Source organism: Triturus cristatus, chromosome 12, assembly GCF_964204655.1.
Source record: "Triturus cristatus chromosome 12, aTriCri1.1, whole genome shotgun sequence".
NCBI classification, from domain to species: domain Eukaryota; kingdom Metazoa; phylum Chordata; class Amphibia; order Caudata; family Salamandridae; genus Triturus; species Triturus cristatus.
In genome coordinates this window covers 217,317,685-217,343,630 of record NC_140595.1, presented here as the reverse complement: position 1 = coordinate 217,343,630, position 25,946 = coordinate 217,317,685, and the positions used below count along the sequence as shown (strand labels likewise).

The 25,946-nt window shown below is 45.0% G+C and overlaps 27 non-coding genes across 27 annotated transcripts; all 27 read left to right on the top strand.

The window, feature by feature from the left end:
* The first annotated feature begins 29 nt into the window (after positions 1 to 29).
* On the top strand, positions 30 to 144 carry LOC146773859 (U5 spliceosomal RNA). Its single transcript, XR_014974622.1, has one exon. It is a non-coding gene; the product is annotated as a U5 spliceosomal RNA (small nuclear RNA).
* Positions 145 to 996: 852 nt separating this feature from the next.
* LOC146773858 (U5 spliceosomal RNA) lies at positions 997 to 1,111 on the top strand. The gene has a single exon (XR_014972474.1). It is a non-coding gene; the product is annotated as a U5 spliceosomal RNA (small nuclear RNA).
* Positions 1,112 to 1,999: 888 nt separating this feature from the next.
* LOC146773857 (U5 spliceosomal RNA) lies at positions 2,000 to 2,114 on the top strand. Its single transcript, XR_014973991.1, has one exon. It is a non-coding gene; the product is annotated as a U5 spliceosomal RNA (small nuclear RNA).
* Positions 2,115 to 2,990: 876 nt separating this feature from the next.
* LOC146773856 (U5 spliceosomal RNA) lies at positions 2,991 to 3,105 on the top strand. The gene has a single exon (XR_014972473.1). It is a non-coding gene; the product is annotated as a U5 spliceosomal RNA (small nuclear RNA).
* Positions 3,106 to 3,945: 840 nt separating this feature from the next.
* Positions 3,946 to 4,060, top strand: LOC146773855 (U5 spliceosomal RNA). The gene has a single exon (XR_014972472.1). It is a non-coding gene; the product is annotated as a U5 spliceosomal RNA (small nuclear RNA).
* Positions 4,061 to 4,912: 852 nt separating this feature from the next.
* Positions 4,913 to 5,027, top strand: LOC146773854 (U5 spliceosomal RNA). Its single transcript, XR_014972471.1, has one exon. It is a non-coding gene; the product is annotated as a U5 spliceosomal RNA (small nuclear RNA).
* An 889-nt stretch (positions 5,028 to 5,916) lies between these two features.
* LOC146773853 (U5 spliceosomal RNA) lies at positions 5,917 to 6,031 on the top strand. Its single transcript, XR_014972469.1, has one exon. It is a non-coding gene; the product is annotated as a U5 spliceosomal RNA (small nuclear RNA).
* Positions 6,032 to 6,919: 888 nt separating this feature from the next.
* LOC146773852 (U5 spliceosomal RNA) lies at positions 6,920 to 7,034 on the top strand. The gene has a single exon (XR_014972468.1). It is a non-coding gene; the product is annotated as a U5 spliceosomal RNA (small nuclear RNA).
* An 876-nt stretch (positions 7,035 to 7,910) lies between these two features.
* Positions 7,911 to 8,025, top strand: LOC146773851 (U5 spliceosomal RNA). The gene has a single exon (XR_014972467.1). It is a non-coding gene; the product is annotated as a U5 spliceosomal RNA (small nuclear RNA).
* Positions 8,026 to 8,865: 840 nt separating this feature from the next.
* LOC146773850 (U5 spliceosomal RNA) lies at positions 8,866 to 8,980 on the top strand. The gene has a single exon (XR_014972466.1). It is a non-coding gene; the product is annotated as a U5 spliceosomal RNA (small nuclear RNA).
* Positions 8,981 to 9,832: 852 nt separating this feature from the next.
* On the top strand, positions 9,833 to 9,947 carry LOC146773849 (U5 spliceosomal RNA). Its single transcript, XR_014972465.1, has one exon. It is a non-coding gene; the product is annotated as a U5 spliceosomal RNA (small nuclear RNA).
* Positions 9,948 to 10,836: 889 nt separating this feature from the next.
* LOC146773848 (U5 spliceosomal RNA) lies at positions 10,837 to 10,951 on the top strand. The gene has a single exon (XR_014974621.1). It is a non-coding gene; the product is annotated as a U5 spliceosomal RNA (small nuclear RNA).
* An 876-nt stretch (positions 10,952 to 11,827) lies between these two features.
* Positions 11,828 to 11,942, top strand: LOC146773847 (U5 spliceosomal RNA). The gene has a single exon (XR_014972464.1). It is a non-coding gene; the product is annotated as a U5 spliceosomal RNA (small nuclear RNA).
* An 889-nt stretch (positions 11,943 to 12,831) lies between these two features.
* LOC146773846 (U5 spliceosomal RNA) lies at positions 12,832 to 12,946 on the top strand. Its single transcript, XR_014974620.1, has one exon. It is a non-coding gene; the product is annotated as a U5 spliceosomal RNA (small nuclear RNA).
* An 840-nt stretch (positions 12,947 to 13,786) lies between these two features.
* Positions 13,787 to 13,901, top strand: LOC146773845 (U5 spliceosomal RNA). The gene has a single exon (XR_014973990.1). It is a non-coding gene; the product is annotated as a U5 spliceosomal RNA (small nuclear RNA).
* Positions 13,902 to 14,777: 876 nt separating this feature from the next.
* Positions 14,778 to 14,892, top strand: LOC146773844 (U5 spliceosomal RNA). Its single transcript, XR_014972463.1, has one exon. It is a non-coding gene; the product is annotated as a U5 spliceosomal RNA (small nuclear RNA).
* Positions 14,893 to 15,732: 840 nt separating this feature from the next.
* Positions 15,733 to 15,847, top strand: LOC146773843 (U5 spliceosomal RNA). Its single transcript, XR_014972462.1, has one exon. It is a non-coding gene; the product is annotated as a U5 spliceosomal RNA (small nuclear RNA).
* Positions 15,848 to 16,723: 876 nt separating this feature from the next.
* On the top strand, positions 16,724 to 16,838 carry LOC146773842 (U5 spliceosomal RNA). Its single transcript, XR_014972461.1, has one exon. It is a non-coding gene; the product is annotated as a U5 spliceosomal RNA (small nuclear RNA).
* Positions 16,839 to 17,726: 888 nt separating this feature from the next.
* LOC146773841 (U5 spliceosomal RNA) lies at positions 17,727 to 17,841 on the top strand. The gene has a single exon (XR_014974619.1). It is a non-coding gene; the product is annotated as a U5 spliceosomal RNA (small nuclear RNA).
* Positions 17,842 to 18,717: 876 nt separating this feature from the next.
* On the top strand, positions 18,718 to 18,832 carry LOC146773840 (U5 spliceosomal RNA). Its single transcript, XR_014972460.1, has one exon. It is a non-coding gene; the product is annotated as a U5 spliceosomal RNA (small nuclear RNA).
* Positions 18,833 to 19,721: 889 nt separating this feature from the next.
* LOC146773839 (U5 spliceosomal RNA) lies at positions 19,722 to 19,836 on the top strand. Its single transcript, XR_014974618.1, has one exon. It is a non-coding gene; the product is annotated as a U5 spliceosomal RNA (small nuclear RNA).
* Positions 19,837 to 20,712: 876 nt separating this feature from the next.
* On the top strand, positions 20,713 to 20,827 carry LOC146773838 (U5 spliceosomal RNA). Its single transcript, XR_014974456.1, has one exon. It is a non-coding gene; the product is annotated as a U5 spliceosomal RNA (small nuclear RNA).
* Positions 20,828 to 21,716: 889 nt separating this feature from the next.
* Positions 21,717 to 21,831, top strand: LOC146773837 (U5 spliceosomal RNA). The gene has a single exon (XR_014974617.1). It is a non-coding gene; the product is annotated as a U5 spliceosomal RNA (small nuclear RNA).
* Positions 21,832 to 22,671: 840 nt separating this feature from the next.
* LOC146773836 (U5 spliceosomal RNA) lies at positions 22,672 to 22,786 on the top strand. The gene has a single exon (XR_014972459.1). It is a non-coding gene; the product is annotated as a U5 spliceosomal RNA (small nuclear RNA).
* An 888-nt stretch (positions 22,787 to 23,674) lies between these two features.
* On the top strand, positions 23,675 to 23,789 carry LOC146773835 (U5 spliceosomal RNA). Its single transcript, XR_014973989.1, has one exon. It is a non-coding gene; the product is annotated as a U5 spliceosomal RNA (small nuclear RNA).
* Positions 23,790 to 24,665: 876 nt separating this feature from the next.
* LOC146773834 (U5 spliceosomal RNA) lies at positions 24,666 to 24,780 on the top strand. The gene has a single exon (XR_014972458.1). It is a non-coding gene; the product is annotated as a U5 spliceosomal RNA (small nuclear RNA).
* An 840-nt stretch (positions 24,781 to 25,620) lies between these two features.
* On the top strand, positions 25,621 to 25,735 carry LOC146773833 (U5 spliceosomal RNA). Its single transcript, XR_014972457.1, has one exon. It is a non-coding gene; the product is annotated as a U5 spliceosomal RNA (small nuclear RNA).
* The last annotated feature ends 211 nt before the right edge of the window (positions 25,736 to 25,946 follow it).

Genomic DNA, 25,946 nt, shown 5'->3' with positions numbered 1-25,946 from the left:
CCACTTACCCTAGAGAGCTATATTGTCACTTATTCTGGTTTCTCTTCAAAACGAAAAAATCTTTCGCCTTTTACTAAAGATTTCCGTGGCGAGGAACATTTAAGAGTTTATTCAATTTTTTTAAGCCTTGCCACAGGTGAGGCTGTTTATCATTTGTTTAAAAGAAAAGTATTAGAAGTTGGGGAATATCCAGCAATTGTCTGCTGCTTTTTTGGGGGACATGAGTTTGGTGTTTTATTCCTGAGCTCTCTGCTTGCTCATTTGCATAAACAGAGTGCAGGAGAGGTGCCTCATGGGAAAGAGCTTGTGCAGTGCATGAGATTGCTTTTCTTGACTGACTTGAAACTTCACGATCGCAGGCAGTATATTTTTTTATCTCCCAAAGATCCTGCTGCCAGACCCCAGAGGTCACCCTCCTTTTTAAAGGTGGGACCAAGACTCATGCTGTGCTTTTCATAGGGCTTGCCCGTTATTTGTGCCCGTTAGAGGTGCCCTGAGAGGTCGCCAATCCTGAGTCAGCTTCCTCTCAGGTAGACTTGAAGGGGCACGTCAGACTTGTTTCACGTGTCTCCAGCCTAGACAGATATATCCTTCTATATTCAGGTTTAATGAAAGTACGTGTGAAAAAGGCACATACGGTGCATGGCTATGTGTAGAGCGTGTTGAAAGCGTAAAATGGCTAGGGGACAAAAGGCCTACAGTGCCACTTAACTAAAAGCCTGATTCACATTTCCTGTTCCCCTTCCCCAGCAGCCCCGACAACTCCTAATGAGCTGAGGTGAGTACAAAAGAAATTTGCATATTCCCAGACATACACATGTGAACAGTCCACCTTTTTGTACCTTGAGCAGAGACTTTGAAATGTTGGCCTGTTTTGCCCACCGGCCTGGTTCTCGCCCTCTTTCTTAGAGCCTGAAAATACCTTTCAGGTCCTCACCCTCGCAATGACAGGGTCTTTGATGTGCCGCCACTTACCCTAGAGAGCTATATTGTCACTTACTCTGGTTTCTCTTCAAAACGAAAAAATCTTTCGCCTTTTACTAAAGATTTCCGTGGAGAGGAACATTTAAGAGTTTATTCAATTTTTTTAAGCCTTGCCACAGGTGAGGCTGTTTATCATTTGTTTAAAAGAAAAGCATTACAAGTTGGGGAATATCCAGCAATTGTCTGCTGCTTTTTTGGGGGACATGAGTTTGGTGTTTTATTCCTGAGCTCTCTGCTTGCTCATTTGCATAAACAGAGTGCAGGAGAGGTGCCTCATGGGAAAGAGCTTGTGCAGTGCATGAGATTGCTTTTCTTGACTGACTTGAAACTTCACGATCGCAGGCAGTATATTTTCTTATCTCCCAAAGATCCTGCTGCCAGATCCCAGAGGTCACCCTCCTTTTTAAAGGTGGGACCAAGACTCATGCTGTGCTTTTCATAGGGCTTGCCCGTTATTTGTGCCTGTTAGAGGTGCCCTGAGAGGTCGCCAATCCTGAGTCAGCTTCCTCTCAGGTAGACTTGAAGGGGCACGTCAGACTTGTTTCACGTGTCTCCAGCCTAGACAGATATATCCTTCTATATTCAGGTTTAATGAAAGTACGTGTGAAAAAGGCACATACGGTGCATGGCTATGTGTAGAGCACAGTGGTGGCTCTGAGCATATCGATTGGAGGGATGGTGTTGAAAGCGTAAAATGGCTAGGGGACAAAAGGCCTACAGTGCCACTTAACTAAAAGCCTGATTCACATTTCCTGTTCCCCTTCCCCAGCAGCCCCGACAACTCCTAATGAGCTGAGGTGAGTACAAAAGAAATTTGCATATTCCCAGACATACACATGTGAACAGTCCACCTTTTTGTACCTTGAGCAGAGACTTTGAAATGTTGGCCTGTTTTGCCCACCGGCCTGGTTCTCGCCCTCTTTCTTAGAGCCTGAAAATACCTTTCAGGTCCTCACCCTCGCAATGACAGGGTCTTTGATGTGCCGCCACTTACCCTAGAGAGCTATATTGTCACTTACTCTGGTTTCTCTTCAAAACGAAAAAATCTTTCGCCTTTTACTAAAGATTTCCGTGGAGAGGAACATTTAAGAGTTTATTCAATTTTTTTAATCCTTGCCACAGGTGAGGCTGTTTATCATTTGTTTAAAAGAAAAGCATTACAAGTTGGGGAATATCCAGCAATTGTCTGCTGCTTTTTTGGGGGACATGAGTTTGGTGTTTTATTCCTGAGCTCTCTGCTTGCTCATTTGCATAAACAGAGTGCAGGAGAGGTGCCTCATGGGAAAGAGCTTGTGCAGTGCATGAGATTGCTTTTCTTGACTGACTTGAAACTTCACGATTGCAGGCAGTATATTTTCTTATCTCCCAAAGATCCTGCTGCCAGATCCCAGAGGTCACCCTCCTTTTTAAAGGTGGGACCAAGACTCATGCTGTGCTTTTCATAGGGCTTGCCCGTTATTTGTGCCCGTGAGAGGTCACCAATCCTGAGTCAGCTTCCTCTCAGGTAGACTTGAAGGGGCACGTCAGACTTGTTTCATGTGTCTCCAGCCTAGACAGATATATCCTTCTATATTCAGGTTTAATGAAAGTACGTGTGAAAAAGGCACATACGGTGCATGGCTATGTGTAGAGCACAGTGGTGGCTCTGAGCATATCGATTGGAGAGATGGTGTTGAAAGCGTAAAATGGCTAGGGGACAAAAGGCCTACAGTGCCACTTAACTAAAAGCCTGATTCACATTTCCTGTTCCCCTTCCCCAGCAGCCCCGACAACTCCTAATGAGCTGAGGTGAGTACAAAAGAAATTTGCATATTCCCAGACATACACATGTGAACAGTCCACCTTTTTGTACCTTGAGCAGAGACTTTGAAATGTTGGCCTGTTTTGCCCACCGGCCTGGTTCTCGCCCTCTTTCTTAGAGCCTGAAAATACCTTTCAGGTCCTCACCCTCGCAATGACAGGGTCTTTGATGTGCCGCCACTTACCCTAGAGAGCTATATTGTCACTTACTCTGGTTTCTCTTCAAAACGAAAAAATCTTTCGCCTTTTACTAAAGATTTCCGTGGAGAGGAACATTTAAGAGTTTATTCAATTTTTTTAAGCCTTGCCACAGGTGAGGCTGTTTATCATTTGTTTAAAAGAAAAGCATTACAAGTTGGGGAATATCCAGCAATTGTCTGCTGCTTTTTTGGGGGACATGAGTTTGGTGTTTTATTCCTGAGCTCTCTGCTTGCTCATTTGCATAAACAGAGTGCAGGAGAGGTGCCTCATGGGAAAGAGCTTGTGCAGTGCATGAGATTGCTTTTCTTGACTGACTTGAAACTTCACGATCGCAGGCAGTATATTTTCTTATCTCCCAAAGATCCTGCTGCCAGATCCCAGAGGTCACCCTCCTTTTTAAAGGTGGGACCAAGACTCATGCTGTGCTTTTCATAGGGCTTGCCCGTTATTTGTGCCCGTGAGAGGTCACCAATCCTGAGTCAGCTTCCTCTCAGGTAGACTTGAAGGGGCACGTCAGACTTGTTTCACGTGTCTCCAGCCTAGACAGATATATCCTTCTATATTCAGGTTTAATGAAAGTACGTGTGAAAAAGGCACATACGGTGCATGGCTATGTGTAGAGCGTGTTGAAAGCGTAAAATGGCTAGGGGACAAAAGGCCTACAGTGCCACTTAACTAAAAGCCTGATTCACATTTCCTGTTCCCCTTCCCCAGCAGCCCCGACAACTCCTAATGAGCTGAGGTGAGTACAAAAGAAATTTGCATATTCCCAGACATACACATGTGAACAGTCCACCTTTTTGTACCTTGAGCAGAGACTTTGAAATGTTGGCCTGTTTTGCCCACCGGCCTGGTTCTCGCCCTCTTTCTTAGAGCCTGAAAATACCTTTCAGGTCCTCACCCTCGCAATGACAGGGTCTTTGATGTGCCGCCACTTACCCTAGAGAGCTATATTGTCACTTACTCTGGTTTCTCTTCAAAACGAAAAAATCTTTCGCCTTTTACTAAAGATTTCCGTGGAGAGGAACATTTAAGAGTTTATTCAATTTTTTTAAGCCTTGCCACAGGTGAGGCTGTTTATCATTTGTTTAAAAGAAAAGCATTACAAGTTGGGGAATATCCAGCAATTGTCTGCTGCTTTTTTGGGGGACATGAGTTTGGTGTTTTATTCCTGAGCTCTCTGCTTGCTCATTTGCATAAACAGAGTGCAGGAGAGGTGCCTCATGGGAAAGAGCTTGTGCAGTGCATGAGATTGCTTTTCTTGACTGACTTGAAACTTCACGATCGCAGGCAGTATATGTTCTTATCTCCCAAAGATCCTGCTGCCAGACCCCAGAGGTCACCCTCCTTTTTAAAGGTGGGACCAAGACTCATGCTGTGCTTTTCATAGGGCTTGCCCGTTATTTGTGCCCGTTAGAGGTGCCCTGAGAGGTCGCCAATCCTGAGTCAGCTTCCTCTCAGGTAGACTTGAAGGGGCACGTCAGACTTGTTTCACGTGTCTCCAGCCTAGACAGATATATCCTTCTATATTCAGGTTTAATGAAAGTACGTGTGAAAAAGGCACATACGGTGCATGGCTATGTGTAGAGCGTGTTGAAAGTGTAAAATGGCTAGGGGACAAAAGGCCTACAGTGCCACTTAACTAAAAGCCTGTTTCACATTTCCTGTTCCCCTTCCCCAGCAGCCCCGACAACTCCTAATGAGCTGAGGTGAGTACAAAAGAAATTTGCATATTCCCAGACATACACATGTGAACAGTCCACCTTTTTGTACCTTGAGCAGAGACTTTGAAATGTTGGCCTGTTTTGCCCACCGGCCTGGTTCTCGCCCTCTTTCTTAGAGCCTGAAAATACCTTTCAGGTCCTCACCCTCGCAATGACAGGGTCTTTGATGTGCCGCCACTTACCCTAGAGAGCTATATTGTCACTTACTCTGGTTTCTCTTCAAAACGAAAAAATCTTTCGCCTTTTACTAAAGATTTCCGTGGAGAGGAACATTTAAGAGTTTATTCAATTTTTTTAAGCCTTGCCACAGGTGAGGCTGTTTATCATTTGTTTAAAAGAAAAGCATTACAAGTTGGGGAATATCCAGCAATTGTCTGCTGCTTTTTTGGGGGACATGAGTTTGGTGTTTTATTCCTGAGCTCTCTGCTTGCTCATTTGCATAAACAGAGTGCAGGAGAGGTGCCTCATGGGAAAGAGCTTGTGCAGTGCATGAGATTGCTTTTCTTGACTGACTTGAAACTTCACGATCGCAGGCAGTATATTTTCTTATCTCCCAAAGATCCTGCTGCCAGATCCCAGAGGTCACCCTCCTTTTTAAAGGTGGGACCAAGACTCATGCTGTGCTTTTCATAGGGCTTGCCCGTTATTTGTGTCCGTTTAGAGGTGCCCTGAGAGGTCGCCAATCCTGAGTCAGCTTCCTCTCAGGTAGACTTGAAGGGGCACGTCAGACTTGTTTCACGTGTCTCCAGCCTAGACAGATATATCCTTCTATATTCAGGTTTAATGAAAGTACGTGTGAAAAAGGCACATACGGTGCATGGCTATGTGTAGAGCACAGTGGTGGCTCTGAGCCTATCGATTGGAGGGATGGTGTTGAAAGCGTAAAATGGCTAGGGGACAAAAGGCCTACAGTGCCACTTAACTAAAAGCCTGATTCACATTTCCTGTTCCCCTTCCCCAGCAGCCCCGACAACTCCTAATGAGCTGAGGTGAGTACAAAAGAAATTTGCATATTCCCAGATATACACATGTGAACAGTCCACCTTTTTGTACCTTGAGCAGAGACTTTGAAATGTTGGCCTGTTTTGCCCACCGGCCTGGTTCTCGCCCTCTTTCTTAGAGCCTGAAAATACCTTTCAGGTCCTCACCCTCGCAATGACAGGGTCTTTGATGTGCCGCCACTTACCCTAGAGAGCTATATTGTCACTTACTCTGGTTTCTCTTCAAAACGAAAAAATCTTTCGCCTTTTACTAAAGATTTCCGTGGAGAGGAACATTTAAGAGTTTATTCAATTTTTTTAAGCCTTGCCACAGGTGAGGCTGTTTATCATTTGTTTAAAAGAAAAGCATTACAAGTTGGGGAATATCCAGCAATTGTCTGCTGCTTTTTTGGGGGACATGAGTTTGGTGTTTTATTCCTGAGCTCTCTGCTTGCTCATTTGCATAAACAGAGTGCAGGAGAGGTGCCTCATGGGAAAGAGCTTGTGCAGTGCATGAGATTGCTTTTCTTGACTGACTTGAAACTTCACGATCGCAGGCAGTATATTTTCTTATCTCCCAAAGATCCTGCTGCCAGATCCCAGAGGTCACCCTCCTTTTTAAAGGTGGGACCAAGACTCATGCTGTGCTTTTCATAGGGCTTGCCCGTTATTTGTGCCTGTTAGAGGTGCCCTGAGAGGTCGCCAATCCTGAGTCAGCTTCCTCTCAGGTAGACTTGAAGGGGCACGTCAGACTTGTTTCACGTGTCTCCAGCCTAGACAGATATATCCTTCTATATTCAGGTTTAATGAAAGTACGTGTGAAAAAGGCACATACGGTGCATGGCTATGTGTAGAGCACAGTGGTGGCTCTGAGCATATCGATTGGAGGGATGGTGTTGAAAGCGTAAAATGGCTAGGGGACAAAAGGCCTACAGTGCCACTTAACTAAAAGCCTGATTCACATTTCCTGTTCCCCTTCCCCAGCAGCCCCGACAACTCCTAATGAGCTGAGGTGAGTACAAAAGAAATTTGCATATTCCCAGACATACACATGTGAACAGTCCACCTTTTTGTACCTTGAGCAGAGACTTTGAAATGTTGGCCTGTTTTGCCCACCGGCCTGGTTCTCGCCCTCTTTCTTAGAGCCTGAAAATACCTTTCAGGTCCTCACCCTCGCAATGACAGGGTCTTTGATGTGCCGCCACTTACCCTAGAGAGCTATATTGTCACTTACTCTGGTTTCTCTTCAAAACGAAAAAATCTTTCGCCTTTTACTAAAGATTTCCGTGGAGAGGAACATTTAAGAGTTTATTCAATTTTTTTAAGCCTTGCCACAGGTGAGGCTGTTTATCATTTGTTTAAAAGAAAAGCATTACAAGTTGGGGAATATCCAGCAATTGTCTGCTGCTTTTTTGGGGGACATGAGTTTGGTGTTTTATTCCTGAGCTCTCTGCTTGCTCATTTGCATAAACAGAGTGCAGGAGAGGTGCCTCATGGGAAAGAGCTTGTGCAGTGCATGAGATTGCTTTTCTTGACTGACTTGAAACTTCACGATTGCAGGCAGTATATTTTCTTATCTCCCAAAGATCCTGCTGCCAGATCCCAGAGGTCACCCTCCTTTTTAAAGGTGGGACCAAGACTCATGCTGTGCTTTTCATAGGGCTTGCCCGTTATTTGTGCCCGTGAGAGGTCACCAATCCTGAGTCAGCTTCCTCTCAGGTAGACTTGAAGGGGCACGTCAGACTTGTTTCATGTGTCTCCAGCCTAGACAGATATATCCTTCTATATTCAGGTTTAATGAAAGTACGTGTGAAAAAGGCACATACGGTGCATGGCTATGTGTAGAGCACAGTGGTGGCTCTGAGCATATCGATTGGAGAGATGGTGTTGAAAGCGTAAAATGGCTAGGGGACAAAAGGCCTACAGTGCCACTTAACTAAAAGCCTGATTCACATTTCCTGTTCCCCTTCCCCAGCAGCCCCGACAACTCCTAATGAGCTGAGGTGAGTACAAAAGAAATTTGCATATTCCCAGACATACACATGTGAACAGTCCACCTTTTTGTACCTTGAGCAGAGACTTTGAAATGTTGGCCTGTTTTGCCCACCGGCCTGGTTCTCGCCCTCTTTCTTAGAGCCTGAAAATACCTTTCAGGTCCTCACCCTCGCAATGACAGGGTCTTTGATGTGCCGCCACTTACCCTAGAGAGCTATATTGTCACTTACTCTGGTTTCTCTTCAAAACGAAAAAATCTTTCGCCTTTTACTAAAGATTTCCGTGGAGAGGAACATTTAAGAGTTTATTCAATTTTTTTAAGCCTTGCCACAGGTGAGGCTGTTTATCATTTGTTTAAAAGAAAAGCATTACAAGTTGGGGAATATCCAGCAATTGTCTGCTGCTTTTTTGGGGGACATGAGTTTGGTGTTTTATTCCTGAGCTCTCTGCTTGCTCATTTGCATAAACAGAGTGCAGGAGAGGTGCCTCATGGGAAAGAGCTTGTGCAGTGCATGAGATTGCTTTTCTTGACTGACTTGAAACTTCACGATCGCAGGCAGTATATTTTCTTATCTCCCAAAGATCCTGCTGCCAGATCCCAGAGGTCACCCTCCTTTTTAAAGGTGGGACCAAGACTCATGCTGTGCTTTTCATAGGGCTTGCCCGTTATTTGTGCCCGTGAGAGGTCACCAATCCTGAGTCAGCTTCCTCTCAGGTAGACTTGAAGGGGCACGTCAGACTTGTTTCACGTGTCTCCAGCCTAGACAGATATATCCTTCTATATTCAGGTTTAATGAAAGTACGTGTGAAAAAGGCACATACGGTGCATGGCTATGTGTAGAGCGTGTTGAAAGCGTAAAATGGCTAGGGGACAAAAGGCCTACAGTGCCACTTAACTAAAAGCCTGATTCACATTTCCTGTTCCCCTTCCCCAGCAGCCCCGACAACTCCTAATGAGCTGAGGTGAGTACAAAAGAAATTTGCATATTCCCAGATATACACATGTGAACAGTCCACCTTTTTGTACCTTGAGCAGAGACTTTGAAATGTTGGCCTGTTTTGCCCACCGGCCTGGTTCTCGCCCTCTGTCTTAGAGCCTGAAAATACCTTTCAGGTCCTCACCCTCGCAATGACAGGGTCTTTGATGTGCCGCCACTTACCCTAGAGAGCTATATTGTCACTTACTCTGGTTTCTCTTCAAAACGAAAAAATCTTTCGCCTTTTACTAAAGATTTCCGTGGAGAGGAACATTTAAGAGTTTATTCAATTTTTTTAAGCCTTGCCACAGGTGAGGCTGTTTATCATTTGTTTAAAAGAAAAGCATTACAAGTTGGGGAATATCCAGCAATTGTCTGCTGCTTTTTTGAGGGACATGAGTTTGGTGTTTTATTCCTGAGCTCTCTGCTTGCTCATTTGCATAAACAGAGTGCAGGAGAGGTGCCTCATGGGAAAGAGCTTGTGCAGTGCATGAGATTGCTTTTCTTGACTGACTTGAAACTTCACGATCGCAGGCAGTATATTTTTTTATCTCCCAAAGATCCTGCTGCCAGACCCCAGAGGTCACCCTCCTTTTTAAAGGTGGGACCAAGACTCATGCTGTGCTTTTCATAGGGCTTGCCCGTTATTTGTGCCCGTTAGAGGTGCCCTGAGAGGTCGCCAATCCTGAGTCAGCTTCCTCTCAGGTAGACTTGAAGGGGCACGTCAGACTTGTTTCACGTGTCTCCAGCCTAGACAGATATATCCTTCTATATTCAGGTTTAATGAAAGTACGTGTGAAAAAGGCACATACGGTGCATGGCTATGTGTAGAGCGTGTTGAAAGTGTAAAATGGCTAGGGGACAAAAGGCCTACAGTGCCACTTAACTAAAAGCCTGTTTCACATTTCCTGTTCCCCTTCCCCAGCAGCCCCGACAACTCCTAATGAGCTGAGGTGAGTACAAAAGAAATTTGCATATTCCCAGACATACACATGTGAACAGTCCACCTTTTTGTACCTTGAGCAGAGACTTTGAAATGTTGGCCTGTTTTGCCCACCGGCCTGGTTCTCGCCCTCTTTCTTAGAGCCTGAAAATACCTTTCAGGTCCTCACCCTCGCAATGACAGGGTCTTTGATGTGCCGCCACTTACCCTAGAGAGCTATATTGTCACTTACTCTGGTTTCTCTTCAAAACGAAAAAATCTTTCGCCTTTTACTAAAGATTTCCGTGGAGAGGAACATTTAAGAGTTTATTCAATTTTTTTAAGCCTTGCCACAGGTGAGGCTGTTTATCATTTGTTTAAAAGAAAAGCATTACAAGTTGGGGAATATCCAGCAATTGTCTGCTGCTTTTTTGGGGGACATGAGTTTGGTGTTTTATTCCTGAGCTCTCTGCTTGCTCATTTGCATAAACAGAGTGCAGGAGAGGTGCCTCATGGGAAAGAGCTTGTGCAGTGCATGAGATTGCTTTTCTTGACTGACTTGAAACTTCACGATCGCAGGCAGTATATTTTCTTATCTCCCAAAGATCCTGCTGCCAGATCCCAGAGGTCACCCTCCTTTTTAAAGGTGGGACCAAGACTCATGCTGTGCTTTTCATAGGGCTTGCCCGTTATTTGTGTCCGTTTAGAGGTGCCCTGAGAGGTCGCCAATCCTGAGTCAGCTTCCTCTCAGGTAGACTTGAAGGGGCACGTCAGACTTGTTTCACGTGTCTCCAGCCTAGACAGATATATCCTTCTATATTCAGGTTTAATGAAAGTACGTGTGAAAAAGGCACATACGGTGCATGGCTATGTGTAGAGCACAGTGGTGGCTCTGAGCATATCGATTGGAGGGATGGTGTTGAAAGCGTAAAATGGCTAGGGGACAAAAGGCCTACAGTGCCACTTAACTAAAAGCCTGATTCACATTTCCTGTTCCCCTTCCCCAGCAGCCCCGACAACTCCTAATGAGCTGAGGTGAGTACAAAAGAAATTTGCATATTCCCAGATATACACATGTGAACAGTCCACCTTTTTGTACCTTGAGCAGAGACTCTGAAATGTTGGCCTGTTTTGCCCACCGGCCTGGTTCTCGCCCTCTTTCTTAGAGCCTGAAAATACCTTTCAGGTCCTCACCCTCGCAATGACAGGGTCTTTGATGTGGCGCCACTTACCCTAGAGAGCTATATTGTCACTTATTCTGGTTTCTCTTCAAAACGAAAAAATCTTTCGCCTTTTACTAAAGATTTCCGTGGCGAGGAACATTTAAGAGTTTATTCAATTTTTTTAAGCCTTGCCACAGGTGAGGCTGTTTATCATTTGTTTAAAAGAAAAGTATTAGAAGTTGGGGAATATCCAGCAATTGTCTGCTGCTTTTTTGGGGGACATGAGTTTGGTGTTTTATTCCTGAGCTCTCTGCTTGCTCATTTGCATAAACAGAGTGCAGGAGAGGTGCCTCATGGGAAAGAGCTTGTGCAGTGCATGAGATTGCTTTTCTTGACTGACTTCAAACTTCACGATCGCAGGCAGTATATTTTCTTATCTCCCAAAGATCCTGCTGCCAGATCCCAGAGGTCACCCTCCTTTTTAAAGGTGGGACCAAGACTCATGCTGTGCTTTTCATAGGGCTTGCCCCTTATTTGTGCCCGTGAGAGGTCACCAATCCTGAGTCAGCTTCCTCTCAGGTAGACTTGAAGGGGCACGTCAGACTTGTTTCATGTGTCTCCAGCCTAGACAGATATATCCTTCTATATTCAGGTTTAATGAAAGTACGTGTGAAAAAGGCACATACGGTGCATGGCTATGTGTAGAGCACAGTGGTGGCTCTGAGCATATCGATTGGAGAGATGGTGTTGAAAGCGTAAAATGGCTAGGGGACAAAAGGCCTACAGTGCCACTTAACTAAAAGCCTGTTTCACATTTCCTGTTCCCCTTCCCCAGCAGCCCCGACAACTCCTAATGAGCTGAGGTGAGTACAAAAGAAATTTGCATATTCCCAGACATACACATGTGAACAGTCCACCTTTTTGTACCTTGAGCAGAGACTTTGAAATGTTGGCCTGTTTTGCCCACCGGCCTGGTTCTCGCCCTCTTTCTTAGAGCCTGAAAATACCTTTCAGGTCCTCACCCTCGCAATGACAGGGTCTTTGATGTGCCGCCACTTACCCTAGAGAGCTATATTGTCACTTACTCTGGTTTCTCTTCAAAACGAAAAAATCTTTCGCCTTTTACTAAAGATTTCCGTGGAGAGGAACATTTAAGAGTTTATTCAATTTTTTTAAGCCTTGCCACAGGTGAGGCTGTTTATCATTTGTTTAAAAGAAAAGCATTACAAGTTGGGGAATATCCAGCAATTGTCTGCTGCTTTTTTGGGGGACATGAGTTTGGTGTTTTATTCCTGAGCTCTCTGCTTGCTCATTTGCATAAACAGAGTGCAGGAGAGGTGCCTCATGGGAAAGAGCTTGTGCAGTGCATGAGATTGCTTTTCTTGACTGACTTGAAACTTCACGATCGCAGGCAGTATATTTTCTTATCTCCCAAAGATCCTGCTGCCAGATCCCAGAGGTCACCCTCCTTTTTAAAGGTGGGACCAAGACTCATGCTGTGCTTTTCATAGGGCTTGCCCGTTATTTGTGTCCGTTTAGAGGTGCCCTGAGAGGTCGCCAATCCTGAGTCAGCTTCCTCTCAGGTAGACTTGAAGGGGCACGTCAGACTTGTTTCACGTGTCTCCAGCCTAGACAGATATATCCTTCTATATTCAGGTTTAATGAAAGTACGTGTGAAAAAGGCACATACGGTGCATGGCTATGTGTAGAGCACAGTGGTGGCTCTGAGCCTATCGATTGGAGGGATGGTGTTGAAAGCGTAAAATGGCTAGGGGACAAAAGGCCTACAGTGCCACTTAACTAAAAGCCTGATTCACATTTCCTGTTCCCCTTCCCCAGCAGCCCCGACAACTCCTAATGAGCTGAGGTGAGTACAAAAGAAATTTGCATATTCCCAGATATACACATGTGAACAGTCCACCTTTTTGTACCTTGAGCAGAGACTCTGAAATGTTGGCCTGTTTTGCCCACCGGCCTGGTTCTCGCCCTCTTTCTTAGAGCCTGAAAATACCTTTCAGGTCCTCACCCTCGCAATGACAGGGTCTTTGATGTGGCGCCACTTACCCTAGAGAGCTATATTGTCACTTATTCTGGTTTCTCTTCAAAACGAAAAAATCTTTCGCCTTTTACTAAAGATTTCCGTGGCGAGGAACATTTAAGAGTTTATTCAATTTTTTTAAGCCTTGCCACAGGTGAGGCTGTTTATCATTTGTTTAAAAGAAAAGTATTAGAAGTTGGGGAATATCCAGCAATTGTCTGCTGCTTTTTTGGGGGACATGAGTTTGGTGTTTTATTCCTGAGCTCTCTGCTTGCTCATTTGCATAAACAGAGTGCAGGAGAGGTGCCTCATGGGAAAGAGCTTGTGCAGTGCATGAGATTGCTTTTCTTGACTGACTTCAAACTTCACGATCGCAGGCAGTATATTTTCTTATCTCCCAAAGATCCTGCTGCCAGATCCCAGAGGTCACCCTCCTTTTTAAAGGTGGGACCAAGACTCATGCTGTGCTTTTCATAGGGCTTGCCCCTTATTTGTGCCCGTGAGAGGTCACCAATCCTGAGTCAGCTTCCTCTCAGGTAGACTTGAAGGGGCACGTCAGACTTGTTTCATGTGTCTCCAGCCTAGACAGATATATCCTTCTATATTCAGGTTTAATGAAAGTACGTGTGAAAAAGGCACATACGGTGCATGGCTATGTGTAGAGCGTGTTGAAAGCGTAAAATGGCTAGGGGACAAAAGGCCTACAGTGCCACTTAACTAAAAGCCTGATTCACATTTCCTGTTCCCCTTCCCCAGCAGCCCCGACAACTCCTAATGAGCTGAGGTGAGTACAAAAGAAATTTGCATATTCCCAGACATACACATGTGAACAGTCCACCTTTTTGTACCTTGAGCAGAGACTTTGAAATGTTGGCCTGTTTTGCCCACCGGCCTGGTTCTCGCCCTCTTTCTTAGAGCCTGAAAATACCTTTCAGGTCCTCACCCTCGCAATGACAGGGTCTTTGATGTGCCGCCACTTACCCTAGAGAGCTATATTGTCACTTACTCTGGTTTCTCTTCAAAACGAAAAAATCTTTCGCCTTTTACTAAAGATTTCCGTGGAGAGGAACATTTAAGAGTTTATTCAATTTTTTTAATCCTTGCCACAGGTGAGGCTGTTTATCATTTGTTTAAAAGAAAAGCATTACAAGTTGGGGAATATCCAGCAATTGTCTGCTGCTTTTTTGGGGGACATGAGTTTGGTGTTTTATTCCTGAGCTCTCTGCTTGCTCATTTGCATAAACAGAGTGCAGGAGAGGTGCCTCATGGGAAAGAGCTTGTGCAGTGCATGAGATTGCTTTTCTTGACTGACTTGAAACTTCACGATTGCAGGCAGTATATTTTCTTATCTCCCAAAGATCCTGCTGCCAGATCCCAGAGGTCACCCTCCTTTTTAAAGGTGGGACCAAGACTCATGCTGTGCTTTTCATAGGGCTTGCCCGTTATTTGTGCCCGTGAGAGGTCACCAATCCTGAGTCAGCTTCCTCTCAGGTAGACTTGAAGGGGCACGTCAGACTTGTTTCATGTGTCTCCAGCCTAGACAGATATATCCTTCTATATTCAGGTTTAATGAAAGTACGTGTGAAAAAGGCACATACGGTGCATGGCTATGTGTAGAGCACAGTGGTGGCTCTGAGCATATCGATTGGAGAGATGGTGTTGAAAGCGTAAAATGGCTAGGGGACAAAAGGCCTACAGTGCCACTTAACTAAAAGCCTGATTCACATTTCCTGTTCCCCTTCCCCAGCAGCCCCGACAACTCCTAATGAGCTGAGGTGAGTACAAAAGAAATTTGCATATTCCCAGACATACACATGTGAACAGTCCACCTTTTTGTACCTTGAGCAGAGACTTTGAAATGTTGGCCTGTTTTGCCCACCGGCCTGGTTCTCGCCCTCTTTCTTAGAGCCTGAAAATACCTTTCAGGTCCTCACCCTCGCAATGACAGGGTCTTTGATGTGCCGCCACTTACCCTAGAGAGCTATATTGTCACTTACTCTGGTTTCTCTTCAAAACGAAAAAATCTTTCGCCTTTTACTAAAGATTTCCGTGGAGAGGAACATTTAAGAGTTTATTCAATTTTTTTAAGCCTTGCCACAGGTGAGGCTGTTTATCATTTGTTTAAAAGAAAAGCATTACAAGTTGGGGAATATCCAGCAATTGTCTGCTGCTTTTTTGGGGGACATGAGTTTGGTGTTTTATTCCTGAGCTCTCTGCTTGCTCATTTGCATAAACAGAGTGCAGGAGAGGTGCCTCATGGGAAAGAGCTTGTGCAGTGCATGAGATTGCTTTTCTTGACTGACTTGAAACTTCACGATCGCAGGCAGTATATTTTCTTATCTCCCAAAGATCCTGCTGCCAGATCCCAGAGGTCACCCTCCTTTTTAAAGGTGGGACCAAGACTCATGCTGTGCTTTTCATAGGGCTTGCCCGTTATTTGTGCCCGTGAGAGGTCACCAATCCTGAGTCAGCTTCCTCTCAGGTAGACTTGAAGGGGCACGTCAGACTTGTTTCACGTGTCTCCAGCCTAGACAGATATATCCTTCTATATTCAGGTTTAATGAAAGTACGTGTGAAAAAGGCACATACGGTGCATGGCTATGTGTAGAGCGTGTTGAAAGCGTAAAATGGCTAGGGGACAAAAGGCCTACAGTGCCACTTAACTAAAAGCCTGATTCACATTTCCTGTTCCCCTTCCCCAGCAGCCCCGACAACTCCTAATGAGCTGAGGTGAGTACAAAAGAAATTTGCATATTCCCAGACATACACATGTGAACAGTCCACCTTTTTGTACCTTGAGCAGAGACTTTGAAATGTTGGCCTGTTTTGCCCACCGGCCTGGTTCTCGCCCTCTTTCTTAGAGCCTGAAAATACCTTTCAGGTCCTCACCCTCGCAATGACAGGGTCTTTGATGTGCCGCCACTTACCCTAGAGAGCTATATTGTCACTTACTCTGGTTTCTCTTCAAAACGAAAAAATCTTTCGCCTTTTACTAAAGATTTCCGTGGAGAGGAACATTTAAGAGTTTATTCAATTTTTTTAAGCCTTGCCACAGGTGAGGCTGTTTATCATTTGTTTAAAAGAAAAGCATTACAAGTTGGGGAATATCCAGCAATTGTCTGCTGCTTTTTTGGGGGACATGAGTTTGGTGTTTTATTCCTGAGCTCTCTGCTTGCTCATTTGCATAAACAGAGTGCAGGAGAGGTGCCTCATGGGAAAGAGCTTGTGCAGTGCATGAGATTGCTTTTCTTGACTGACTTGAAACTTCACGATTGCAGGCAGTATATTTTCTTATCTCCCAAAGATCCTGCTGCCAGATCCCAGAGGTCACCCTCCTTTTTAAAGGTGGGACCAAGACTCATGCTGTGCTTTTCATAGGGCTTGCCCGTTATTTGTGCCCGTGAGAGGTCACCAATCCTGAGTCAGCTTCCTCTCAGGTAGACTTGAAGGGGCACGTCAGACTTGTTTCATGTGTCTCCAGCCTAGACAGATATATCCTTCTATATTCAGGTTTAATGAAAGTACGTGTGAAAAAGGCACATACGGTGCATGGCTATGTGTAGAGCACAGTGGTGGCTCTGAGCATATCGATTGGAGAGATGGTGTTGAAAGCGTAAAATGGCTAGGGGACAAAAGGCCTACAGTGCCACTTAACTAAAAGCCTGATTCACATTTCCTGTTCCCCTTCCCCAGCAGCCCCGACAACTCCTAATGAGCTGAGGTGAGTACAAAAGAAATTTGCATATTCCCAGACATACACATGTGAACAGTCCACCTTTTTGTACCTTGAGCAGAGACTTTGAAATGTTGGCCTGTTTTGCCCACCGGCCTGGTTCTCGCCCTCTTTCTTAGAGCCTGAAAATACCTTTCAGGTCCTCACCCTCGCAATGACAGGGTCTTTGATGTGCCGCCACTTACCCTAGAGAGCTATATTGTCACTTACTCTGGTTTCTCTTCAAAACGAAAAAATCTTTCGCCTTTTACTAAAGATTTCCGTGGAGAGGAACATTTAAGAGTTTATTCAATTTTTTTAAGCCTTGCCACAGGTGAGGCTGTTTATCATTTGTTTAAAAGAAAAGCATTACAAGTTGGGGAATATCCAGCAATTGTCTGCTGCTTTTTTGAGGGACATGAGTTTGGTGTTTTATTCCTGAGCTCTCTGCTTGCTCATTTGCATAAACAGAGTGCAGGAGAGGTGCCTCATGGGAAAGAGCTTGTGCAGTGCATGAGATTGCTTTTCTTGACTGACTTGAAACTTCACGATCGCAGGCAGTATATTTTTTTATCTCCCAAAGATCCTGCTGCCAGACCCCAGAGGTCACCCTCCTTTTTAAAGGTGGGACCAAGACTCATGCTGTGCTTTTCATAGGGCTTGCCCGTTATTTGTGCCCGTTAGAGGTGCCCTGAGAGGTCGCCAATCCTGAGTCAGCTTCCTCTCAGGTAGACTTGAAGGGGCACGTCAGACTTGTTTCACGTGTCTCCAGCCTAGACAGATATATCCTTCTATATTCAGGTTTAATGAAAGTACGTGTGAAAAAGGCACATACGGTGCATGGCTATGTGTAGAGCACAGTGGTGGCTCTGAGCATATCGATTGGAGGGAGGGTGTTGAAAGCGTAAAATGGCTAGGGGACAAAAGGCCTACAGTGCCACTTAACTAAAAGCCTGATTCACATTTCCTGTTCCCCTTCCCCAGCAGCCCCGACAACTCCTAATGAGCTGAGGTGAGTACAAAAGAAATTTGCATATTCCCAGATATACACATGTGAACAGTCCACCTTTTTGTACCTTGAGCAGAGACTCTGAAATGTTGGCCTGTTTTGCCCACCGGCCTGGTTCTCGCCCTCTTTCTTAGAGCCTGAAAATACCTTTCAGGTCCTCACCCTCGCAATGACAGGGTCTTTGATGTGGCGCCACTTACCCTAGAGAGCTATATTGTCACTTATTCTGGTTTCTCTTCAAAACGAAAAAATCTTTCGCCTTTTACTAAAGATTTCCGTGGCGAGGAACATTTAAGAGTTTATTCAATTTTTTTAAGCCTTGCCACAGGTGAGGCTGTTTATCATTTGTTTAAAAGAAAAGTATTAGAAGTTGGGGAATATCCAGCAATTGTCTGCTGCTTTTTTGGGGGACATGAGTTTGGTGTTTTATTCCTGAGCTCTCTGCTTGCTCATTTGCATAAACAGAGTGCAGGAGAGGTGCCTCATGGGAAAGAGCTTGTGCAGTGCATGAGATTGCTTTTCTTGACTGACTTCAAACTTCACGATCGCAGGCAGTATATTTTCTTATCTCCCAAAGATCCTGCTGCCAGATCCCAGAGGTCACCCTCCTTTTTAAAGGTGGGACCAAGACTCATGCTGTGCTTTTCATAGGGCTTGCCCCTTATTTGTGCCCGTGAGAGGTCACCAATCCTGAGTCAGCTTCCTCTCAGGTAGACTTGAAGGGGCACGTCAGACTTGTTTCATGTGTCTCCAGCCTAGACAGATATATCCTTCTATATTCAGGTTTAATGAAAGTACGTGTGAAAAAGGCACATACGGTGCATGGCTATGTGTAGAGCACAGTGGTGGCTCTGAGCATATCGATTGGAGAGATGGTGTTGAAAGCGTAAAATGGCTAGGGGACAAAAGGCCTACAGTGCCACTTAACTAAAAGCCTGATTCACATTTCCTGTTCCCCTTCCCCAGCAGCCCCGACAACTCCTAATGAGCTGAGGTGAGTACAAAAGAAATTTGCATATTCCCAGACATACACATGTGAACAGTCCACCTTTTTGTACCTTGAGCAGAGACTTTGAAATGTTGGCCTGTTTTGCCCACCGGCCTGGTTCTCGCCCTCTTTCTTAGAGCCTGAAAATACCTTTCAGGTCCTCACCCTCGCAATGACAGGGTCTTTGATGTGCCGCCACTTACCCTAGAGAGCTATATTGTCACTTACTCTGGTTTCTCTTCAAAACGAAAAAATCTTTCGCCTTTTACTAAAGATTTCCGTGGAGAGGAACATTTAAGAGTTTATTCAATTTTTTTAAGCCTTGCCACAGGTGAGGCTGTTTATCATTTGTTTAAAAGAAAAGCATTACAAGTTGGGGAATATCCAGCAATTGTCTGCTGCTTTTTTGGGGGACATGAGTTTGGTGTTTTATTCCTGAGCTCTCTGCTTGCTCATTTGCATAAACAGAGTGCAGGAGAGGTGCCTCATGGGAAAGAGCTTGTGCAGTGCATGAGATTGCTTTTCTTGACTGACTTGAAACTTCACGATCGCAGGCAGTATATTTTCTTATCTCCCAAAGATCCTGCTGCCAGATCCCAGAGGTCACCCTCCTTTTTAAAGGTGGGACCAAGACTCATGCTGTGCTTTTCATAGGGCTTGCCCGTTATTTGTGTCCGTTTAGAGGTGCCCTGAGAGGTCGCCAATCCTGAGTCAGCTTCCTCTCAGGTAGACTTGAAGGGGCACGTCAGACTTGTTTCACGTGTCTCCAGCCTAGACAGATATATCCTTCTATATTCAGGTTTAATGAAAGTACGTGTGAAAAAGGCACATACGGTGCATGGCTATGTGTAGAGCACAGTGGTGGCTCTGAGCATATCGATTGGAGGGATGGTGTTGAAAGCGTAAAATGGCTAGGGGACAAAAGGCCTACAGTGCCACTTAACTAAAAGCCTGATTCACATTTCCTGTTCCCCTTCCCCAGCAGCCCCGACAACTCCTAATGAGCTGAGGTGAGTACAAAAGAAATTTGCATATTCCCAGATATACACATGTGAACAGTCCACCTTTTTGTACCTTGAGCAGAGACTCTGAAATGTTGGCCTGTTTTGCCCACCGGCCTGGTTCTCGCCCTCTTTCTTAGAGCCTGAAAATACCTTTCAGGTCCTCACCCTCGCAATGACAGGGTCTTTGATGTGGCGCCACTTACCCTAGAGAGCTATATTGTCACTTATTCTGGTTTCTCTTCAAAACGAAAAAATCTTTCGCCTTTTACTAAAGATTTCCGTGGCGAGGAACATTTAAGAGTTTATTCAATTTTTTTAAGCCTTGCCACAGGTGAGGCTGTTTATCATTTGTTTAAAAGAAAAGTATTAGAAGTTGGGGAATATCCAGCAATTGTCTGCTGCTTTTTTGGGGGACATGAGTTTGGTGTTTTATTCCTGAGCTCTCTGCTTGCTCATTTGCATAAACAGAGTGCAGGAGAGGTGCCTCATGGGAAAGAGCTTGTGCAGTGCATGAGATTGCTTTTCTTGACTGACTTCAAACTTCACGATCGCAGGCAGTATATTTTCTTATCTCCCAAAGATCCTGCTGCCAGATCCCAGAGGTCACCCTCCTTTTTAAAGGTGGGACCAAGACTCATGCTGTGCTTTTCATAGGGCTTGCCCCTTATTTGTGCCCGTGAGAGGTCACCAATCCTGAGTCAGCTTCCTCTCAGGTAGACTTGAAGGGGCACGTCAGACTTGTTTCATGTGTCTCCAGCCTAGACAGATATATCCTTCTATATTCAGGTTTAATGAAAGTACGTGTGAAAAAGGCACATACGGTGCATGGCTATGTGTAGAGCACAGTGGTGGCTCTGAGCATATCGATTGGAGAGATGGTGTTGAAAGCGTAAAATGGCTAGGGGACAAAAGGCCTACAGTGCCACTTAACTAAAAGCCTGATTCACATTTCCTGTTCCCCTTCCCCAGCAGCCCCGACAACTCCTAATGAGCTGAGGTGAGTACAAAAGAAATTTGCATATTCCCAGACATACACATGTGAACAGTCCACCTTTTTGTACCTTGAGCAGAGACTTTGAAATGTTGGCCTGTTTTGCCCACCGGCCTGGTTCTCGCCCTCTTTCTTAGAGCCTGAAAATACCTTTCAGGTCCTCACCCTCGCAATGACAGGGTCTTTGATGTGCCGCCACTTACCCTAGAGAGCTATATTGTCACTTACTCTGGTTTCTCTTCAAAACGAAAAAGTTTTTCGCCTTTTACTAAAGATTTCCGTGGAGAGGAACATTTAAGAGTTTATTCAATTTTTTTAAGCCTTGCCACAGGTGAGGCTGTTTATCATTTGTTTAAAAGAAAAGCATTACAAGTTGGGGAATATCCAGCAATTGTCTGCTGCTTTTTTGAGGGACATGAGTTTGGTGTTTTATTCCTGAGCTCTCTGCTTGCTCATTTGCATAAACAGAGTGCAGGAGAGGTGCCTCATGGGAAAGAGCTTGTGCAGTGCATGAGATTGCTTTTCTTGACTGACTTGAAACTTCACGATCGCAGGCAGTATATTTTCTTATCTCCCAAAGATCCTGCTGCCAGATCCCAGAGGTCACCCTCCTTTTTAAAGGTGGGACCAAGACTCATGCTGTGCTTTTCATAGGGCTTGCCCGTTATTTGTGCCCGTTTAGAGGTGCCCTGAGAGGTCGCCAATCCTGAGTCAGCTTCCTCTCAGGTAGACTTGAAGGGGCACGTCAGACTTGTTTCACGTGTCTCCAGCCTAGACAGATATATCCTTCTATATTCAGGTTTAATGAAAGTACGTGTGAAAAAGGCACATACGGTGCATGGCTATGTGTAGAGCACAGTGGTGGCTCTGAGCCTATCGATTGGAGGGATGGTGTTGAAAGCGTAAAATGGCTAGGGGACAAAAGGCCTACAGTGCCACTTAACTAAAAGCCTGATTCACATTTCCTGTTCCCCTTCCCCAGCAGCCCCGACAACTCCTAATGAGCTGAGGTGAGTACAAAAGAAATTTGCATATTCCCAGATATACACATGTGAACAGTCCACCTTTTTGTACCTTGAGCAGAGACTCTGAAATGTTGGCCTGTTTTGCCCACCGGCCTGGTTCTCGCCCTCTTTCTTAGAGCCTGAAAATACCTTTCAGGTCCTCACCCTCGCAATGACAGGGTCTTTGATGTGGCGCCACTTACCCTAGAGAGCTATATTGTCACTTATTCTGGTTTCTCTTCAAAACGAAAAAATCTTTCGCCTTTTACTAAAGATTTCCGTGGCGAGGAACATTTAAGAGTTTATTCAATTTTTTTAAGCCTTGCCACAGGTGAGGCTGTTTATCATTTGTTTAAAAGAAAAGTATTAGAAGTTGGGGAATATCCAGCAATTGTCTGCTGCTTTTTTGGGGGACATGAGTTTGGTGTTTTATTCCTGAGCTCTCTGCTTGCTCATTTGCATAAACAGAGTGCAGGAGAGGTGCCTCATGGGAAAGAGCTTGTGCAGTGCATGAGATTGCTTTTCTTGACTGACTTCAAACTTCACGATCGCAGGCAGTATATTTTCTTATCTCCCAAAGATCCTGCTGCCAGATCCCAGAGGTCACCCTCCTTTTTAAAGGTGGGACCAAGACTCATGCTGTGCTTTTCATAGGGCTTGCCCCTTATTTGTGCCCGTGAGAGGTCACCAATCCTGAGTCAGCTTCCTCTCAGGTAGACTTGAAGGGGCACGTCAGACTTGTTTCATGTGTCTCCAGCCTAGACAGATATATCCTTCTATATTCAGGTTTAATGAAAGTACGTGTGAAAAAGGCACATACGGTGCATGGCTATGTGTAGAGCGTGTTGAAAGCGTAAAATGGCTAGGGGACAAAAGGCCTACAGTGCCACTTAACTAAAAGCCTGATTCACATTTCCTGTTCCCCTTCCCCAGCAGCCCCGACAACTCCTAATGAGCTGAGGTGAGTACAAAAGAAATTTGCATATTCCCAGACATACACATGTGAACAGTCCACCTTTTTGTACCTTGAGCAGAGACTTTGAAATGTTGGCCTGTTTTGCCCACCGGCCTGGTTCTCGCCCTCTTTCTTAGAGCCTGAAAATACCTTTCAGGTCCTCACCCTCGCAATGACAGGGTCTTTGATGTGCCGCCACTTACCCTAGAGAGCTATATTGTCACTTACTCTGGTTTCTCTTCAAAACGAAAAAATCTTTCGCCTTTTACTAAAGATTTCCGTGGAGAGGAACATTTAAGAGTTTATTCAATTTTTTTAAGCCTTGCCACAGGTGAGGCTGTTTATCATTTGTTTAAAAGAAAAGCATTACAAGTTGGGGAATATCCAGCAATTGTCTGCTGCTTTTTTGGGGGACATGAGTTTGGTGTTTTATTCCTGAGCTCTCTGCTTGCTCATTTGCATAAACAGAGTGCAGGAGAGGTGCCTCATGGGAAAGAGCTTGTGCAGTGCATGAGATTGCTTTTCTTGACTGACTTGAAACTTCACGATCGCAGGCAGTATATTTTCTTATCTCCCAAAGATCCTGCTGCCAGATCCCAGAGGTCACCCTCCTTTTTAAAGGTGGGACCAAGACTCATGCTGTGCTTTTCATAGGGCTTGCCCGTTATTTGTGCCTGTTAGAGGTGCCCTGAGAGGTCGCCAATCCTGAGTCAGCTTCCTCTCAGGTAGACTTGAAGGGGCACGTCAGACTTGTTTCACGTGTCTCCAGCCTAGACAGATATATCCTTCTATATTCAGGTTTAATGAAAGTACGTGTGAAAAAGGCACATACGGTGCATGGCTATGTGTAGAGCACAGTGGTGGCTCTGAGCATATCGATTGGAGGGATGGTGTTGAAAGCGTAAAATGGCTAGGGGACAAAAGGCCTACAGTGCCACTTAACTAAAAGCCTGATTCACATTTCCTGTTCCCCTTCCCCAGCAGCCCCGACAACTCCTAATGAGCTGAGGTGAGTACAAAAGAAATTTGCATATTCCCAGACATACACATGTGAACAGTCCACCTTTTTGTACCTTGAGCAGAGACTTTGAAATGTTGGCCTGTTTTGCCCACCGGCCTGGTTCTCGCCCTCTTTCTTAGAGCCTGAAAATACCTTTCAGGTCCTCACCCTCGCAATGACAGGGTCTTTGATGTGCCGCCACTTACCCTAGAGAGCTATATTGTCACTTACTCTGGTTTCTCTTCAAAACGAAAAAATCTTTCGCCTTTTACTAAAGATTTCCGTGGAGAGGAACATTTAAGAGTTTATTCAATTTTTTTAATCCTTGCCACAGGTGAGGCTGTTTATCATTTGTTTAAAAGAAAAGCATTACAAGTTGGGGAATATCCAGCAATTGTCTGCTGCTTTTTTGGGGGACATGAGTTTGGTGTTTTATTCCTGAGCTCTCTGCTTGCTCATTTGCATAAACAGAGTGCAGGAGAGGTGCCTCATGGGAAAGAGCTTGTGCAGTGCATGAGATTGCTTTTCTTGACTGACTTGAAACTTCACGATTGCAGGCAGTATATTTTCTTATCTCCCAAAGATCCTGCTGCCAGATCCCAGAGGTCACCCTCCTTTTTAAAGGTGGGACCAAGACTCATGCTGTGCTTTTCATAGGGCTTGCCCGTTATTTGTGCCCGTGAGAGGTCACCAATCCTGAGTCAGCTTCCTCTCAGGTAGACTTGAAGGGGCACGTCAGACTTGTTTCATGTGTCTCCAGCCTAGACAGATATATCCTTCTATATTCAGGTTTAATGAAAGTACGTGTGAAAAAGGCACATACGGTGCATGGCTATGTGTAGAGCACAGTGGTGGCTCTGAGCATATCGATTGGAGAGATGGTGTTGAAAGCGTAAAATGGCTAGGGGACAAAAGGCCTACAGTGCCACTTAACTAAAAGCCTGATTCACATTTCCTGTTCCCCTTCCCCAGCAGCCCCGACAACTCCTAATGAGCTGAGGTGAGTACAAAAGAAATTTGCATATTCCCAGACATACACATGTGAACAGTCCACCTTTTTGTACCTTGAGCAGAGACTTTGAAATGTTGGCCTGTTTTGCCCACCGGCCTGGTTCTCGCCCTCTTTCTTAGAGCCTGAAAATACCTTTCAGGTCCTCACCCTCGCAATGACAGGGTCTTTGATGTGCCGCCACTTACCCTAGAGAGCTATATTGTCACTTACTCTGGTTTCTCTTCAAAACGAAAAAATCTTTCGCCTTTTACTAAAGATTTCCGTGGAGAGGAACATTTAAGAGTTTATTCAATTTTTTTAAGCCTTGCCACAGGTGAGGCTGTTTATCATTTGTTTAAAAGAAAAGCATTACAAGTTGGGGAATATCCAGCAATTGTCTGCTGCTTTTTTGGGGGACATGAGTTTGGTGTTTTATTCCTGAGCTCTCTGCTTGCTCATTTGCATAAACAGAGTGCAGGAGAGGTGCCTCATGGGAAAGAGCTTGTGCAGTGCATGAGATTGCTTTTCTTGACTGACTTGAAACTTCACGATCGCAGGCAGTATATTTTCTTATCTCCCAAAGATCCTGCTGCCAGATCCCAGAGGTCACCCTCCTTTTTAAAGGTGGGACCAAGACTCATGCTGTGCTTTTCATAGGGCTTGCCCGTTATTTGTGCCCGTGAGAGGTCACCAATCCTGAGTCAGCTTCCTCTCAGGTAGACTTGAAGGGGCACGTCAGACTTGTTTCACGTGTCTCCAGCCTAGACAGATATATCCTTCTATATTCAGGTTTAATGAAAGTACGTGTGAAAAAGGCACATACGGTGCATGGCTATGTGTAGAGCGTGTTGAAAGCGTAAAATGGCTAGGGGACAAAAGGCCTACAGTGCCACTTAACTAAAAGCCTGATTCACATTTCCTGTTCCCCTTCCCCAGCAGCCCCGACAACTCCTAATGAGCTGAGGTGAGTACAAAAGAAATTTGCATATTCCCAGACATACACATGTGAACAGTCCACCTTTTTGTACCTTGAGCAGAGACTTTGAAATGTTGGCCTGTTTTGCCCACCGGCCTGGTTCTCGCCCTCTTTCTTAGAGCCTGAAAATACCTTTCAGGTCCTCACCCTCGCAATGACAGGGTCTTTGATGTGCCGCCACTTACCCTAGAGAGCTATATTGTCACTTACTCTGGTTTCTCTTCAAAACGAAAAAATCTTTCGCCTTTTACTAAAGATTTCCGTGGAGAGGAACATTTAAGAGTTTATTCAATTTTTTTAAGCCTTGCCACAGGTGAGGCTGTTTATCATTTGTTTAAAAGAAAAGCATTACAAGTTGGGGAATATCCAGCAATTGTCTGCTGCTTTTTTGGGGGACATGAGTTTGGTGTTTTATTCCTGAGCTCTCTGCTTGCTCATTTGCATAAACAGAGTGCAGGAGAGGTGCCTCATGGGAAAGAGCTTGTGCAGTGCATGAGATTGCTTTTCTTGACTGACTTGAAACTTCACGATT